The 17,066-nt window shown below is 41.5% G+C and overlaps 1 protein-coding gene across 1 annotated transcript in view; it reads right to left on the bottom strand.

Annotated features, from left to right (window-relative positions):
• Nucleotides 1-17,066, bottom strand: part of DOCK1 (dedicator of cytokinesis 1) — a 373,877-nt gene that overhangs the window by 299,964 nt on the left and 56,847 nt on the right. The gene's annotated exons all lie outside the window — the stretch shown is intronic.

Raw genomic sequence — 17,066 nt, 5'->3', positions numbered from 1 at the left:
TTGTATAGTGTGGAGAGGGATTAAAATCCCATGTCAGGTTTTTATTAGGGATGCACTGATACTGTTTTTTTCGGTATCGAGTACCAATATTTATTTTTTTCGGTACTCGCCGATACCGAACACCAATAACGGAAGTCCCATTAAGGAAGCCAGGCGGCGTGTAAAGACTCGCCACCCAGCTTCCCGATTAGCAGGGAAGCCGTCCCCATGCTTCTCATCACTAGGTGACGAGAAAGCATGGAACCGGCTTCCTGGCCAATCAGAAAGCCGAGCGCCACGTCATTACACGGTGCCCGGCTTCCTGATTGGCTAGCTTCCTGACCAATCATGAAGCCGTGCGAGTCATTACACGCTGCACGGCTTCCTGATTGGCCGGGAAGCTGCACCATACTCCCTTGCCACAAGTAATGAGGGAGCATACTCGCCAAAATACTCGGCATTGGCACCGATACCGGTACTAGTATTGGTATTGGTACATCCCTAGTTTTTATTGTTGCCTATGTCCCCATTAGTGAGATTCATCTTCCCTATTTGTCCTGGTGACCGTTATCACTGAAAGAAAATCTTAAGAATATTTTGGGTTGTCACCAGAACAGTAAGCGATGGGAAATCTTCCAATGGAGACTTTAGTTCTGGTGACCCCGCTGACCACCAGGGATTTCCCTAACTTTGGAGGGATTTCCTCTCACTTCCTGTTGTGGCTATTGGACAGGAAGTAAATGGAAATCTTCTAAATGGGACACAGGTGGCAATAAAAAAAGGTGACAGGTGCTATGACCTTCCCTTACAGTATCCCAAAAAAAAAGTCTTGGCTTCAGTTATATTTTAAGCTGGTCATGTACTATAATCAGCAGGACTTGGCCAAAATCCGAGCACTGTATGACTAGCTTAACATTGAACCGGAATAAAGAAGTGGTACAGACATGGGAGTGACCATACTCACTTTCTCTGACAATCAAAATCTTTAACAATATGGCATGGACAAAAATACTGATGTAAGTGCAGCATACCAATCTCTATTACTACAACACTTCCGTCTTAGGAGGGAGGGGGGGCAAAATGAAGAATTAGAAAGCCAGCTGGACAATTTTGGCAAGCTAAGCAGCCGGTAATGTATTGTGTCAACTAGAAATGCTTTTAGCATGGAAGCCAACAATAAAAATATGACAGGTCTAATTAAACAGGACATGCCAGTTTTATAACCTGGATTCTATTCTTCTCAAATGGTCTAATAATGACTTCAGTAAGAACAGTGCAGTTATATTGCCTACTATCGAACAGCTTGTCACTCAGGATATATCTCCAACGCAGAATACCAGGCTAACCGCTAAACGTACAAATTAAATACAAAAAAGAAAGCTGTGTAACCTGCAAAAAGATATGTATTTCTGTCTATCGATCCCAGAGATTTATACAGCTGGATAAAACCATTTACAGTAATGCAGCGCTAGACAAATCCCAGGAACAGGTAGTTAATGTGCCTTAAAAAAATATATATAGCTGGTGCCTAACCTTTGAGGTTTGTTCTAGTTGTTGCCAATGGAGCTGGATCCTAAAATTCTGCTGGCACCTAGATTGCACAGACTGGCTCCTGAAATCCATAATAAAATTGTCCACCCCTGCAGTAATGACCTCTTTTCACCCCAGCATGCTGGGGTGAAGACTGATGAGGTCATCCTTCTGCTGTGTCCTCCAAATCAGCAAGTGTGAATACTGTGCACATAATATTAACACACCTGATTGGCTCCCCTTATCACTGTCTAAGGCTGAGTTCACACCTAGGCCGCACCAGTTTTACGCGCGCTAACAGCATGCGGTTATTTGCATGTTTGCGCATACATGAAGACGTGCGTTTTGATTGCCAGCTCATAAACCATTGCGGGCAATTGAAGAACGCGCAAAAACACTCACGCAAATGTACAACATGCTTCTGTTGCACGTTTTTGGGCATTTCTATTTAAGTCTAAGGGGCAAAAAAAACGCTTTTATCTGCCCAAAGAAGCTCCTGTACCTTTTCAGGCATTTGACGCTTTTCTGCCAGATGTTTTTCTGCTCAGGTGTGAACCAGGGCCATTGAAAATTATGGGCTTTATTGTGTTGGGCAGTTAAAAGCACTTTTCAAACACCTATGTGTGAACCAGGCCTTAATGTTGCTGTGTAGGTGACTGCTAGAGGCTGATACAATGCTGTAGACGGGTGGGGGGGCTACTTTTATTCCCTATGGTCCCTGTGTGTGTAGTAAAAGTAGCCACCACTTTAAGCTCACTCCTGTGATGGACTACAATCTCACGTTTTGTTTACTTATTCTGCTAGTTTCACTCGTTTCAAATTTCAATAATTTGTACTAAGATTGTAGTCCATTATGGGAGTGAGCTTGGAGCGTTGGCTACTTTACAACACACACAGGGACCATGGGGAAGAAAAGTAGCCATGCTCCAGAAGGAAGGACAGTGTCAGCACCAATTCAGAGATGATTTGAGGATCTACAGCCGAGTTATACACAAATAACATACATTTTTGTTAATAGTGAAGGTACTTGAATGCATTTTTAAGGTTTAAGTCCTGAGTTTAGTGTCACTTTAATAAACTTTGTCACATGGGACCTTAATTCTAGGGTGCTACTCAGCAGATAAGGCATGGCTGGGATCATAGCCCTCTTGCGCTGCAACCAGAACAGAGAAGCACATTATACCTAGCATTGTATTGCTATAGGCTCGAACGCAGCAAGATCATAGTAGCACATGCAACTCTACACAAGACACAATTGAGTAAACATAGCTTCCCAGAATAGTCTTCACTAGTTCATACTGAACACATAATCACTGAAAATCACATTATCAAAGCGATGAAACAAGCAATTAAATTGGGGTGAACAGACAATGTGCTGGAAGAACACAGTGGGCAGAATGCACAAAACAGGCGCACAAAGCCTTGGATTAAGGAAACAAATGGAGATAATCCACCACTCGCTAATAAATATTTGCAAGTGTTAAAATGCTGTCAGTAATCCCGTAGCTCTTGTGGATAGGGATAAACTTTAAAGTTTATCACTCATATTAAAGAGGAAGGGGTTAGGTTACTGTATGTCATGTGCTGTGTGCCCTTTAACTTGTTGAAACGTGGCTCAAAATTGTTATATAGAGAGAGACGGCACTTAAAAGGTACAGTACGCCACAACTAAAGTCTGCTTTATACAAGACTAATTACTAATGTTAAAGAAGAAACCAGGAATTAAAATTAAAAATTACGTTTGCAGTGGGGTTCCCCCACACTGCAAGGGATTGAGTGCTCATTTTGTCTAGGGGGGGGGGGTCAAAGCAGTTTTACTCACCTGCTCCTTGGTCAACACTGACCTCTCTCTCCCTCTGTTTCGGCTGTGAAATGTCCCTCTCTATCCTCTAGTCTCATGCAAGTCAATGAACCTGCATAGGTTGTGATGATGTCAACCGTCCTTAGACTGCCGAAGACTAGGGGAGAAGAGACTGCGGAGACTGGTCTCTAGTGGCCCAGCAGGACCAAGGATCAGTTGAGAGTGAGTATCTGCTTTATTTAGCAGCCCTAGACAAAGCAAGCACTTAACCCTTGAAGTGGATTGGGGGTAGCCTCACTGCAAGGGAAGTTTTTAGAATCCTTACAGTTCTTCATTAACAGAAGTAGCTGATTTTACAATAGCTGTGCTGCACTTCAAACCATTTAAAATGTCTAAGCCTCCTATTCATACCTGAGCGTTTGAAGCAAACACTGAGTTTAGAGAAAACCTGCAGAAAGCAGATCTATCAACCCAAGCTTGGGCTGACTTCAGCCAGAAAAGCTGAATTTAAAGAGTCACTTTTAAGACATGGTGACTACACATGACCACATCCAGTCCCTATACATTACTTGAGTTGAAGTCCTCCCAATTAGGCTGGGTTCACACCTAGGTGTATCGAATATGCGCGTTTGTCGCGCGTTTCATGTCGCAGTAAAAAAAATGCGCGACAACTTGAGGGCTACTTGGCTGTATCCCAATGGAAACGTGCGACAAAAACGCCCCAAAGAAGCTCCTGTACTTCTTTGGGCGTAGGACGTTTTGTAGCGCGTTTATACGGCCTGTAATACGCCCAGGTGTGAACCATTCCCATAGGAAATAATGGGATTTCGGTGTTTGAGCGTTTTGCATAGCGTAGGAATGCGCTACAAAACGCCCAGGTGTGAACCGGGCCTAAAAGTCTATAAGACAGACAACTTCAATTCAAATAATACACAGTCACCAGAAATTGTCAAACTAATGTTACCACTGCAATCACAGCACGGTATCAAAGCACTGTATCTTGAAAACAGTAGAACAGAGGTAAGTGCAATGAATGCATTACACTTGCCTACAAATTAAAGAAGAGCTATGCCACTGTGGGTCCTCAGGGCCCCTGCCATAATCTGCAAAGCAAACTTGCACATTATGGCTAGGGTTGCCACCTGTCCAGGATTCACCCGGACAGTCCGGGTTTTATGGCAGCAGAAACCCAGACACAAGATGTCAGGCAGGCAGGGGCAACCAAAATTAAGATAGGAGCTACTGGCACCGTACTGAAAATAGTCTCAACTGTGATATTTACATATGAATGGGCGGCACTATTTACATATGAATAACCTGCAACTTATTCTCCCCCAAAAATGTGCGCGTCGCAAGAGTGTTTGGGTTTCGCTTCAAGAAAAGGTGGCAACCCTAATTATGGCAGACTTGCATCCCAAAGTACCCTCCTCCAGTGATGCATTGTTTGTATTCTGCTTGTTGAGCTGTCTCCACCATCTTCTCCCAGTTTCAGATGCCAAGGTTGTACACTGAACTGCTCATGTACAGCAGTTAATGTACAATAGAATAAAAAAGTGATTGCAGGAAAAAGAGGTTTTATGGCAGAAAAGACACACAGAGTCCCAGAGTACCTGCTGCCCAGTTCTGTGCTTTGACACATTACATGCACTTCCTGCGGGTCTTTCCAAAAATAATTACAGGAGTTCTTTTTTTGGCAAGCTAGAAAAACCATACAAGGGTAAACAGTATAAATATATTTCTTTGCAACCTAATAACAGACCACTATTACTGGGGATCAGCAAAAATGCGTCTCTAGACTCCAAAGCACAAGCACTTATGGTGTTAAAGATCTATCATTACCTTTCAATCTGTAATTAGGAATTAACAGCAAAATGCTCACGCTGGTAAAAACAACGGGCCAAAAAAAAGCAGGCTTGCCTTGCTCACAGTTTCCTGTGCAAATAAGATCACCTGCAGGTAGCTTTATTTTCATTTTAGGAAACAGTTCCAGCAAAGGCCCCGTTGCTCACCTGAAGACGAAAGCAAAGAACGTAAACACTATAGACACATGAAGCAAAAACATGTGTAAGGGTATTGGCTTTAGGCAAATGTAAACCCAACTCAATGACATATAGGTTACTAAAGCACGGTATGCAATACAATAAACAATACTAATAAAAAAAATACAAAATGTCATCCCTTGTTGCATCTCACTGCTGCTAATCTTCTACAGCCTCTTTACAACCACTCCAGCAATGGCTGCATTTCTCAGGGTGGCTTTCCTGATAATGAAAACAGTGGACCATAGTTGTATAATGGGTGCTGATATGGCCACTTGCAGCCTCTATTACATATCCATGTGACATGATAACTCAGGAGCACAGCTGGAACACAGAGAGTGTTAGGAAAAATTTCACCATCAAACCTCAGTGAATCTTCATCCAGAAACACCTTTATTGACATTTATTCACCATTTCAAATGGCAGTTGCGCAACAATTTGGAACCTTGCAAGATCCCCTCATCACGCAAAGGGAGAGGAATAAAGCGTTGTCACCCTATAATAAGATTGCCCAAACAAGGACCATTATGGCAGGATCCCCAGTTGATATTTTCACGGAAGATACAGATGTAAAAAATGTTGAGGGCCAAGTTTAATTTTTTGACCATGTTCCATGTTACAACCGTAGTCAGGGTGTACCATAAAACATAGTCACATTGCACTGCCCTACACACACACACGCATCTGAATAGCTGGGTTCATCTCCCCGCAGGCTGGTGTGGATTTTATTTAATTTGGCCCTCCTGTGCATGGCTCTGCCCACAAAGCCGCTTCATTCATTTACAGATTTGACAGGATCTGTGAATGGAGAAATTACAAGCACTACTTGTATTTCTCAATGGAATACAAGTGTGGTGATGTACTGAATCAATCTATAGCTTAAATCTGTTATGAGCTGTGTGTGGCCTTCTAACTTCTTCCCCGGCCATTGGTTGGTTTAAAATTTTCCAGTTTATGAGGTCTCCCATTTTACATCATGAAAGTATACCTGCAAGACTACAAAATGTAGTAATCAGTACCCGAAGATGTTGGTACCTCCAGGTGCCTGCCTGTTTAGTATTAGCTCTTCTAACCTGCCCCAAGATGCACTGTTATGAATTAGCAACCAGCTTTCCAACTCTGTCCTGACCTCTTCCCCATTTTGCTCAAGTCCACGGGTTTCCATTCAGGTTGCTCTTCATTCCTTCTTTTACAGATGAATCATTCAGAAAAATGTCCTAATGCTTTTATGCGGAACTATAGTGCAATCAGAAATTATTACTACCCCGTCTACCCTGCTCCTTTACAGGAAACCTGTGAGAAGTATAGGGACTGACAAAGCTGGCCACCTTTGAAACGTGCTACTGATCATCTCAGGCTTTAGTCATTGATCTGGAAATAAGGACACAGATTAGGAAACCAGCATTAAATTAAAAACATCTTATCTGAATTCTTGTTCCAGATCTGTGGTGCAGACATTGGTCAGGGGTAGAGATGAGGCTGGGCTTGGCGCAAACCCAGTTCACTTGAGTTTGCCCAAACCTCTGACTGCCCCCTGATCCCGCCCTAATCAATGCCAGCAGTTGCGGCATTCACCACCCCTTTTGTAATGCATATGTGCTTCCCTACAACTGATTGGGTCAGGAAGAGGGGGTGGCGGTCGGAACTTTGAGGGGGCTTGGGTGGACAGGCAAACTGGGTTGGCACTAAGTCCAGCCTCATCACTAGTCACAAGAAGTCAGCAATGGCAGCCTACATATACAGTACTCTCTATACAGGCTTCCTTTAAACTTATATGACATAACAGAAACCCAGAAATACACACCCGCCCGTAAGGCATTTTTCTCCCAAGCATGCCACAAACCAGCCGAAAATCATAAGATTTTCGGCTGGTTTTCGAACATGCTCCTTAGACAAAAGACGTGCGACCGTACAGTAAAAACGGTTGCACGCCTTCCATAAACTTTGCGATTATCGTACGATCGTGGGATTTCCCGCGATTATCACACAGTGTATGGGCTCCTTTATACTGATCTGTTGCCGATTGCAATCAGCCAGCAATAGATGATTACAGCACTGATACACTGCTGTATGGAGAGGCAGTGCAGATGTATTACAGCTCTGTCTGATCCTCCGCAGTGAATGGGAGTGAGGTGACATCACTATACTTCCTAGGTAAAAACAACACAGAAGAGAGCTGTCTGTTCTCGCTACTGTTTTAAAATGGCGATTGGGACTCAAGTGGTTAAATATACCATTAAAAGCCTGTTTGTGTATGTTGTGTAATCACTGACTTTGTACACTCCCCTTGTGTTCATGTGGGTGCAGGAGTTTTTTTTTTTAAATTATTTTTATTTAGTTTATTAAACGTTTTCTTTTGTTTACTTACATTTTATGTGATCAATTACTTCACATTCATGTACAAAGTGAGCAGGCAGCTTTACAGCCACCCAAATCACTTCTACATCACAACCGGGAACACGCTGAACAAAAGTAAACAAACTTAATGCTGCTATTTCAGTTGTGAGATCACAACCCCTTACTGCTGGCTCCCTAAACATTTAATAAGGGTGCTTTCTTGCCAGTTTGCAGGAGTATACTGGGCTTTCTAAAAAGGTGACATCTCTCTATTTGGAAAGCCCAGTAGTATCCACTCACTCACTTTTTTTTTGAAGAAGAAGCTAGGTGTAAGGGGAAGCTTGCAGATCACGGATGTAAAAGTAAATATAAAGAGCCACAGAAGAGAGTGAACACTGATGGTGGAAAACCTAAAGCACCTAGAATTCCCAGGTGGCCTCCCATCCAAGTACTAACCAGGCCAGACCCTGCTTAGCTTCTGAAATCAGACAACATATGACACATTTAGGGCTGTAAGCATGTCCATTGACTTTTTAACTGCCTGTGTCTACCTGAAAAAGCAAACTGGTGTATATCAGCTTGCAGACATGAGGAAGAATCCCCTACCCTTGACTCAATCAAGCTTTGTGTGGAGAACAGATCTCAACAGCAGGAGATTAAATGATACAGGCTATTCACAACACAACAGCACATTTCTGAGCAGAAACAGTAAAGAATAGTCTCCAGCATGCCAACTGCAATATTTCATATTTAATTTATCATAGAAAAAGGAATCTAAAAAAGGCAGCTTTTTCTACAAACGTCTATACAATTATCTTACAACATAGCAAGAAATGGAAAAAAAAATCATGCAAATATTTCTATAAATACAGCCAATTATTAACCATATGACAAAGAATGCAGGAAAATGGTTTTGTGAAAAACAGAGATGGCCTATTAAAAATGATAGAGCTTAGAGTGAAAAGGACGTGTGCCCACAGGCTCCACTGATGTAAATTTACCATTGAGTCCTTTTTACTTTTTTTTTTGTTGCATTGACACATTTAAATGTATTTTTATCTGGAAGCAGAGTATAAAAAAAGATGGTGAATGCCAGTGCTATTTATTTCTGCAGAAGTCAGTGACATATCTTACACAGTGCAAGAATCACAGGCGAGATTTCAAAGTCCTCCAACTCTGCGATGTCATGGGTTACAAAAGCCCCTTCACAACTGAAGGGTTTAATCTAGAATTGAATTTTGAATGAAGCAAAATGTAAATGGTTACATTTACAATGCGTAACTAATCCGGATTAAACGGATTAGTCTGCTGCACAAGTTAAACGTTCAACGTGTGGGGACATAAAATAGGATATATGGTGAATTAAAGTGAGTAAAATAAAATGTACCCTGTCCATATATTTGGTGGGTCGGTCAGCAGAAGTTTACTCAGTGACCAATAGGTTGGGGTACCAGATGATGATTTGTATACGATATTTACTTCATGTTGGCATCAACATCCATCATTATATACAGGAAGAGCGTATATAAATTGGGACTTAGATACCAGAGTCAATTGAATTCCTTCAATATTCTTAATCCTTATTATTAATATCCATTAAAAACATACCAGGGTTCACCAGCAAAATATGTGGTCCGGGTTTTGTATTTTGGTCGCTTGAATTCAATGCATATCACAGAACAGCATCAGTGTCCTCAGGAAATAGTGACTGTACATTGTTCACAAATTGTAGGATTTTATATAATACATATCTAGCCAAATATTAGAAAACATAATGACACAATTGTATAACATACATATAATACATCACACACGTAAAACACTGCCTGACCACGTAAGACACCACCTGGATTAAGATAAGCAAATAGGTAAGAACCTTCCATTGGAGAAGTGTTATGATCTGGGGTTGCTTCCGTTGGTCATATCTATGTCCAGCAACGTTATGTCCCCAAAAAATGTCAGCTGCCTACCTGAATATACTGAATGACCAGGTTCTTCCATCAATGGATGTTTTCTTCCATGATGGTACATTGGGCATATTCCAGGATGACAATGCCAGGATTCATCAGGCTCAAATTGTGAAAGAGTGGTTCAGGGAGCATGAGGCATAATTTTCACACATGGATTGGCCACTACAGAGTGCAGACCTTAACCCCATTGACAATCTCTGGGATGTGCTAGAGAAGAGACTTTACACAGTGGTCTGACTCACCAAGCATCACTACAAGATCTTGGTGAAAAAAAATTATGCAACTCTGGATGGAAATAAATAGGGCTGCAGCTAACGATTATTTACATAATCGATTAGTTTTCCGATAATTTTTTCAACTAGTTGACTGGTTGCTATAAAAAAAATATATCTCTCAAAAGCTAAAACTATGTCACGACAAATGCATGCCTTAAATCAAGCTCAAGGCAGCCCATCAAAGTATTACATTGTGTGACTTTTTTGGCCATGAAGTGTACATAAATGTATAATGTATACTATTAATTTGGTTTTTAATGTTTGGCTAATGGACATTATGGTATCAAGAGCTTCACAATTTCTCTCAACTGGAGTTAACCTGGCAGTAAGACCACTGCCCTTATAGAACTCGAGACCATTGTGAACAAGGCCACAGGAGGTTACAGGCCTAAAACTGCTTAGAGCCCATTCACATTTGTACGCTTTAGGCTAATGTGTTTTTCACCGAAATAAAGACCAAAACACATGTTGGAATGCACTTCACACTGTATGTCATTTGTGCCCCTATCTGGTAGTTTTCCCCTGAGTTTAAAAAAAGTGAGGAACCCTCACAAGAGCACTTCCCCAGTCATCACTGAGGCAGGCAATTCAATTGGGAGATTGGTGCTCTACTTCACTGGCAACTGTGACAGGTAGGAATTTCCTTGTGTCCCAGTGACAACCATCGCTGACACATAATGTTAGGGTTTAATGTACCCAACAGGTATAAACATAGTAAGATTAGCCTGTAGCACCACAACTCCACTACCTTATCCAAGACTAAAATAGGAAATCTTTGGCTGGATTGACAAGATACGGTACAATTTAAGCAATTAAAATGGGAAGTCAGAGTCGCTAGGTGTAATTTAAAAAAAAAAGAAGAGCTCACTATTTTATTATTAGCCAAAGATGACACATGGGATGGGTTCATGGGAAGAGATTCCAACATTTCCTCCAAATCTGTTTCCTCTAAAACCGGAATGATTTTCATACATTTTTATCTGTATGAGAGATGACCTCTGTGATATAAATAATAGATTGACCCCTGTCAGCAGGATTGCTATCGCAATGTGCACTGAATAGAACAGAAGTCATTGTGAAAGAATTGTGAGCCACAGAACAGACACGTAATGTTGTTTTACACAGTTGTTAAAATTTAGAGACAAGTACAGACACAGCAGTGATTTAGAACAAATGTATGCAAGAGATACAAAAGGCAAGGTCTACACTTGGCAACATACAACAGAGCAGCAGGAGAAGCCTACTTTAAAAAGATTAGGTTTTGTTCCCCAATATTGTATTTGGCTCCTAATGGCTGATTTTTAATTCAGCTAGTATATGCAAGGCTTTGAATGAATATACTCAATGTGTATGCTGAAGGTTAGCTTGTGAACAGGTATCTGGCTTGTTTATTACAGAATACTCTAAATCCAGACAGGGCATGTGAACAAGTCTAAACATCTCAAGTGTGCAAAGCATTCAAAGGTGTAAATATCTAAATGTTAACTCATTCACAGTCTGTAAGCAGAAGCAACAGAGACCCTTTCCAGTACAGAGAACAGATCTATGGCTTTTGGATGGCAATCCCACAAAAGGGTACAGAACCAAAAGAAAACTGACCATTTAGCAACCCAAATAATACAAACCCCCACTTAAAGCAACACCTCTGCTAAAATCAGAAAACTGTGAACAAGATCCCCCTGTAAAGAAAATACATTATACAGTGGTACCTCTGCTCACAAACTTAATTCGTTCTGCGATTCTGGTCGCAAAACCAATTTGGACGTGAACCAAATCAAACTGTGATCAGACCGCGATCTTGACTAGAGGAAGCCATGACCATGTGCCAGAGCAGGGAAGATGGCTGCCGTTGTGTGCATCACCTGAAGCGAAGTTCGTGAACGGATGCAAAATTCTGCCGAATTGTTCGCGAACAGAAGTGTCCGTGAACCGAGGAACCACTGTACTTGTGATGGAACGGCAGGTCCGGTCCCGCATACTGTCACCAATGTGTGACAATACGCAGTTCCGGTCTTGCCATGCTGCCATCAAGATGTGGTGATACCACTCTCAGCCTTACTGTGCACAGAGATTTTTCAGCTCGCACAACAATCTAAGGCCAGCAGACAGAGCAATTGTCACTGGGGCAGTCAACTCCACATTTAATCCTTTACATAGGATTAGATGTGCCACCATGCGTTTTACCAGACACATGCATTGTTCCCAGCAAATGTTGTGACCATTAAAAACTTAAGCAATGCCTGTGATGCCACCTTCTCTCCAGACAGGATTATAAAAGAGGGTTTACAATATGCAGTGCTCTTCAGAGAGACAAGGATACTTTAAGTTCTTATTTAAGGCTGGTTCACACCACATGCCATGCGTTCCAGCTTGGTTGGTGGCACTCTCAATGGCACCACAAACACGCCTGCAGCACCAGAGCGTGTGGCACAGCAACGCCTGCAGTGCGGTCACAAACAAAATAGTGCATTGACATTATTGGCACTGCTACGTCCCCCTTCCACCCCAGAAAGCAGGGAGGGGTGCCGGAATGCACTGGATGTGCCAGAACGCATTGGATGTGGGGTGAGCCAGCCCTTAGAGCATAGAGATAAGTTTAACGATTTTGAAAGTTTGTTTTTAATAAAAGAGAAGGCGCAGAAAAATATAAAAGAAAAAGATGTAACATAATAGAGACGAATAATACAACAGTGAAACAACAACAATAAGGAAATACGAGTTAAATTACTTAGCAAAATCCTGGGTTCTATCTAGTGCAAATATGCATAGCAAGAAGATTCGGGCAACGGAGATATCCTTCTCTGCATATGTGTTTTGGGTTGGTGACTCGTAGAGAGAGGCAAGAGGGTCAGCAGACAGCCAAGCAACTAGCAATTTCAAAAGGAGAGGTCAGCAATGACATCTTCCATATTCCTTTATTTTTTCCAAGAAAGGTTTTCTTTGCATATAAAAATAGAGAGCAAAAGGGCCTGTACCAAGGATTGCAACTTGGTCATCAGGACCCAAGAGCATGCTTCCAATCAAGGCAAGTTGCAGAGAATACGGTCACTGTTGCACTCCATCAGGAACAAAATGGTTCAAAAATAAAATGAAACATTCTTTTGTCTTTCCACTGATGCATCCAAAACAAAAAGCAGGCGCTTCATTGTAGTGAATTTGAATTTTGAGACACACACTGCGTGCTGTGCATCCACACAATGTTGGCTGTTAGGCAAGGACAGGGATAACACTCGTTAATGCACTGTGTATATGATAAGAATTTCACAGGTAGGACTGGGTCATTCATGTTCGGGGGTGACCTTCTAGTGCTGCACCAATTTATCTTAATAGACTACCAAAATGTCTGTCACACCAAACGTGATATTTACAAGAATGCAAAAAGCACTTCAAAAGAAAAGCTTTCCGTTTTGCCAACACACAGTAAAACTGTGAAATACGGTCATGTCTTTTAGAAAATAAAAGAAAGACTTGAAAGCTTTTTTATAGAAATACTTTACACTATATTTGATGAGCTGAGTATGACCTTCAAAATACACAGGTCTACCAACCAACTAAAACATTTCCTTCAGTTTACTGTTTTACACCAGTTCATTAATGATACAGTAAACTAGGGATGTCCCGATACCGATGCTAGCATCGAAATCGGACCCGATACAGGGCATTTGACAAGTACTTGTCAAAATGCCCCGATACATAGCGCCGAAGCTTGCGCTATGTTTTTTTTTTTATTATTTCCCTTGCCGAGCGTCACTGCTGCTCCGGTGGGCGGCGCTCCAGGTGGGGTCCTTTATGTATTGTCTGCACTGTATTAGCAGTCTATACTCTATATGAACTACAGTTACAGTACATATAGAGTACACACTGCTAATACAGTGCAAACAATACATTTACAATTATACTCTGTTAACATGAATGGATTAAATGATCTGTATGTAGCCCTGCACTAAGGATCAGTTAACCCATTCATGTTAGCAGAGTATAATTGTAAATGTATTGTTGCAGTGCACTCTATATGTACTGTACATGTACTATATACTGTAGAATGCACTGCAACAATAGCTTTACAATTATCCCCTGCTAATATGAAAGGGTTAAATTATCCATAGTACATGATATGTAGCCCTGTACTACGGATCATTTAACCCATTCATGTTAGCAGTGCAGAATTGTATATCTATTGCTGCAGTGCATTCTACATGTACTGTACATATACAGCACAAATGTCCCGTACATTGCAGCTGATAACATGAATAGGTTAAATCATGACCCATAGTACATAACATGTAGTTGTACTATGGTTCATTGAAAGTCACCTGTCCCTTTAAGAAAAAGTATCGGTAATTGGTATCGGCAAGTACATGCGGGGAAGTACTTGTACTTGGGCCTGAAAGAGTGGCATCGGGACATCCCTACAGTAAACCCAGCAGAGTTTGTGACTTGTCCTGGTGCTGAAGTCACCATGGGCCACTGTGCTGTAAAATGCCTACATTTAAAGAGCATATGGAATAATCACCTTTATGAAGCACATGACTCTTGTATCAAGGTGAGGGTGACCATAAAATGGTCCATTCCTGCCCATACAGAGCTACCCTAATGGTCACCAACCCAAAACACTTATGCAGAGAAGGATATCTCCCTTATGCAGAGAAGGATATCTCCCTTACCCCAATCGTCTTGCTGTGCATATTTATGACTTCCAAATGTCAATGTGCGTGTTATCTCTGACAGCGGTTTTCCAACTATCAAATCTTTGTCCAATCTTGTCCTCTTCTCTTTGAGAAGATAGAAGGATGGCGTTGCATTCTAAATGTGCCATTGCTGCTCAGGAAGCTAAATAGAGCAACAAAAAGAACACACAGGTATTCTAGACATCTACCTAATCATAGCAGTCATAATAGAAATATGTGAAATGCCACTGCTGACATCTCCTACTCACAATCCAAGCTTCCGGGCTGTCATGATCACTCTTTGTCATCAGTTCTTTCACAGACGCCAACCAGTAAAAAAGTATACGGATACAGAATACGGACTTCTCTTGTTCTGGCCCTATGGCTCAGTTTCGGAGGACAAGCCAGTGTACTAGCATTTTTCAGGAGGACAGCAATGGCAGCCTATATATAATTCTCTGATGACAAGTATGGCAGAGGTGGACAAATTAATAGGGGATTAAGGAGCCAGTTCAGGAACCAGCAGGATTTTTTTGTTTAGTTTTAGCAGTCAGCTTCATTGACAAAAATGAGAGAAACCTTCAAAAGTTAGGCATTGGATGTAAAAACATTTTTTTAGAGAAGATTAGCTACCCGACTCCTGGGCTCTGAAGTATGACTAAAGAAGAACTCCTGGCAGAAAAAATCTTGACCCTTACAGTGGGGCTGCCCCCACACTGCATGGGATAAGTTCTCATTTATATTTGTATACTCACCTGAACGGAGGCTGCTAGACTAGTCCCTGCAGCCTGTATCCTCTCCGGCGATGGATGTTCCTCAGCGTCCTCGCGTCCAACACCTTGTATTGGACATGATGACGCAATTGTTCTTAGACTGCCAGGGGGGGAGACTAGCAGCCAGCCGGATCAAAGATTTGGGTCAGTATTTCTCTGTTATTTGCGACCCTGGACATGAAGGAGCACTTAACCTTTGCAGTGCGGAGGTAGCCCCACTTCAAGTGTTAAAGAAGGACTCCTGGAAGAAGAAATTTTAAGTTCAATTTTAGGAAGAACCTGTTATCCCAGCTTGCTCTCTTCAGCTTACTGGTCAATAGAAGTACAGACCTTGGATGCAGACACATGCCAGTTCTACCCATGCTAGAAAATAGCCCCTGCGCCTTTTCGCACAACAAGCGATTTCGACCGTGTGACAAACCACAAAGGTGTGAAAGCCTCCATTGACTTCAATGCGAATCTGTGTATTGCTTGATATCGCTCGACCCAATCAGCGCGATAAATCGTCTAGGTGTGAACCTAGCATAATACAGCCATCACATCTAAAACTGGTAAGATGAAATATTTAACATTTTTGTTCTCGAGTCGGGATACACTTTATTTTATTGTGATTGTTACCCAACGTACAAATTTGTAACAGAGCTATTTATACTCATTCACAATCAGAAACCAAAAGCACAGAGAAGCACTGACAACATTGAACAAAACTTCACTGCAGCACTTGTTCCTTCAGACACGCCAAACAATACACGCATTATGCACGGCTCCGATAATCAGTACAGTCAGGACACGCAGCCCCGGGGACGTATAATAAACCGGCCTCATAGTGGCGCAAAAGAATTAAAAAAAAAAAAAATCTGTGTTATTCCAAAGCAACAAATCAAATTCAAGTTGTCAACTTTTCTAGTGCAGGTTATATGATGAAAAAACATATTTCTAATAGGCAACACTTTCAGACACTTTATTACATGAGGCACTAAAACATACTTGTCCTGAGAGATGAGAGGAATGTTACAGCACACAATGATAGAAGACAGAAAGTGTATCAATTTTATGTGAGGGAATTTCTAAGGCATTCTGAACTCTGCGTTCAGTTCTAGAAAAGGTCAACAGAACGCATGCTTATTGTATAAAAGGAAATAACAGCTCTCTGCAAACTGCTTTGAGGTTTTAAATAGTGCCTTGGGAAATGCTTCCCTGGAAGCGAATATTATCTGTGTGTATTTGTTAAAGCCAAGCACAGCATTGTGGATTATTAAAATGTTAAAATAGAACTCTACACTACTTAAAAAGCAGGACGTTCTAAAAATGTGCATCTGCCAAATGTAATAGGTTTTTTAAGCTATTTCAAATGCAGAATGAATCACTTACAATGGATGCTGCTTCTTGATGTTTAAAGTTAGTTAGCTTCCCGCAGAATCAGCTGGTTCCCTGAGCACTATCCTGTTTTAGGGTTTACCTCCTTTCCCTTGCAGGGTCCTATGGAGCCACCCTTGTGTGTGATAGTAAGCTGCGTGTGTCTGTACAAACAAGCAAAACAAACGACAAACGCACTCAACAATTTGTTACCAGTTATACAGTAAGGTGCACACGAAATGGGCTTTGAACAGTGGTACAGTAGAAAGGCATCATGGCACACTCACAAACCAGCATGTAAAACAACTTGTCTCACCACTAAGGACAATGACAGAGGTG

The sequence above is a fragment of the Nanorana parkeri genome, unplaced genomic scaffold (assembly GCF_000935625.1).
Source record: "Nanorana parkeri isolate BGI_ZX_2015 unplaced genomic scaffold, ASM93562v1 scaffold2, whole genome shotgun sequence".
NCBI lineage: Eukaryota > Metazoa > Chordata > Amphibia > Anura > Dicroglossidae > Nanorana > Nanorana parkeri.
Note: the sequence above shows the minus strand (reverse complement) of the source record. Positions and strands in the feature narration are given on the sequence as shown.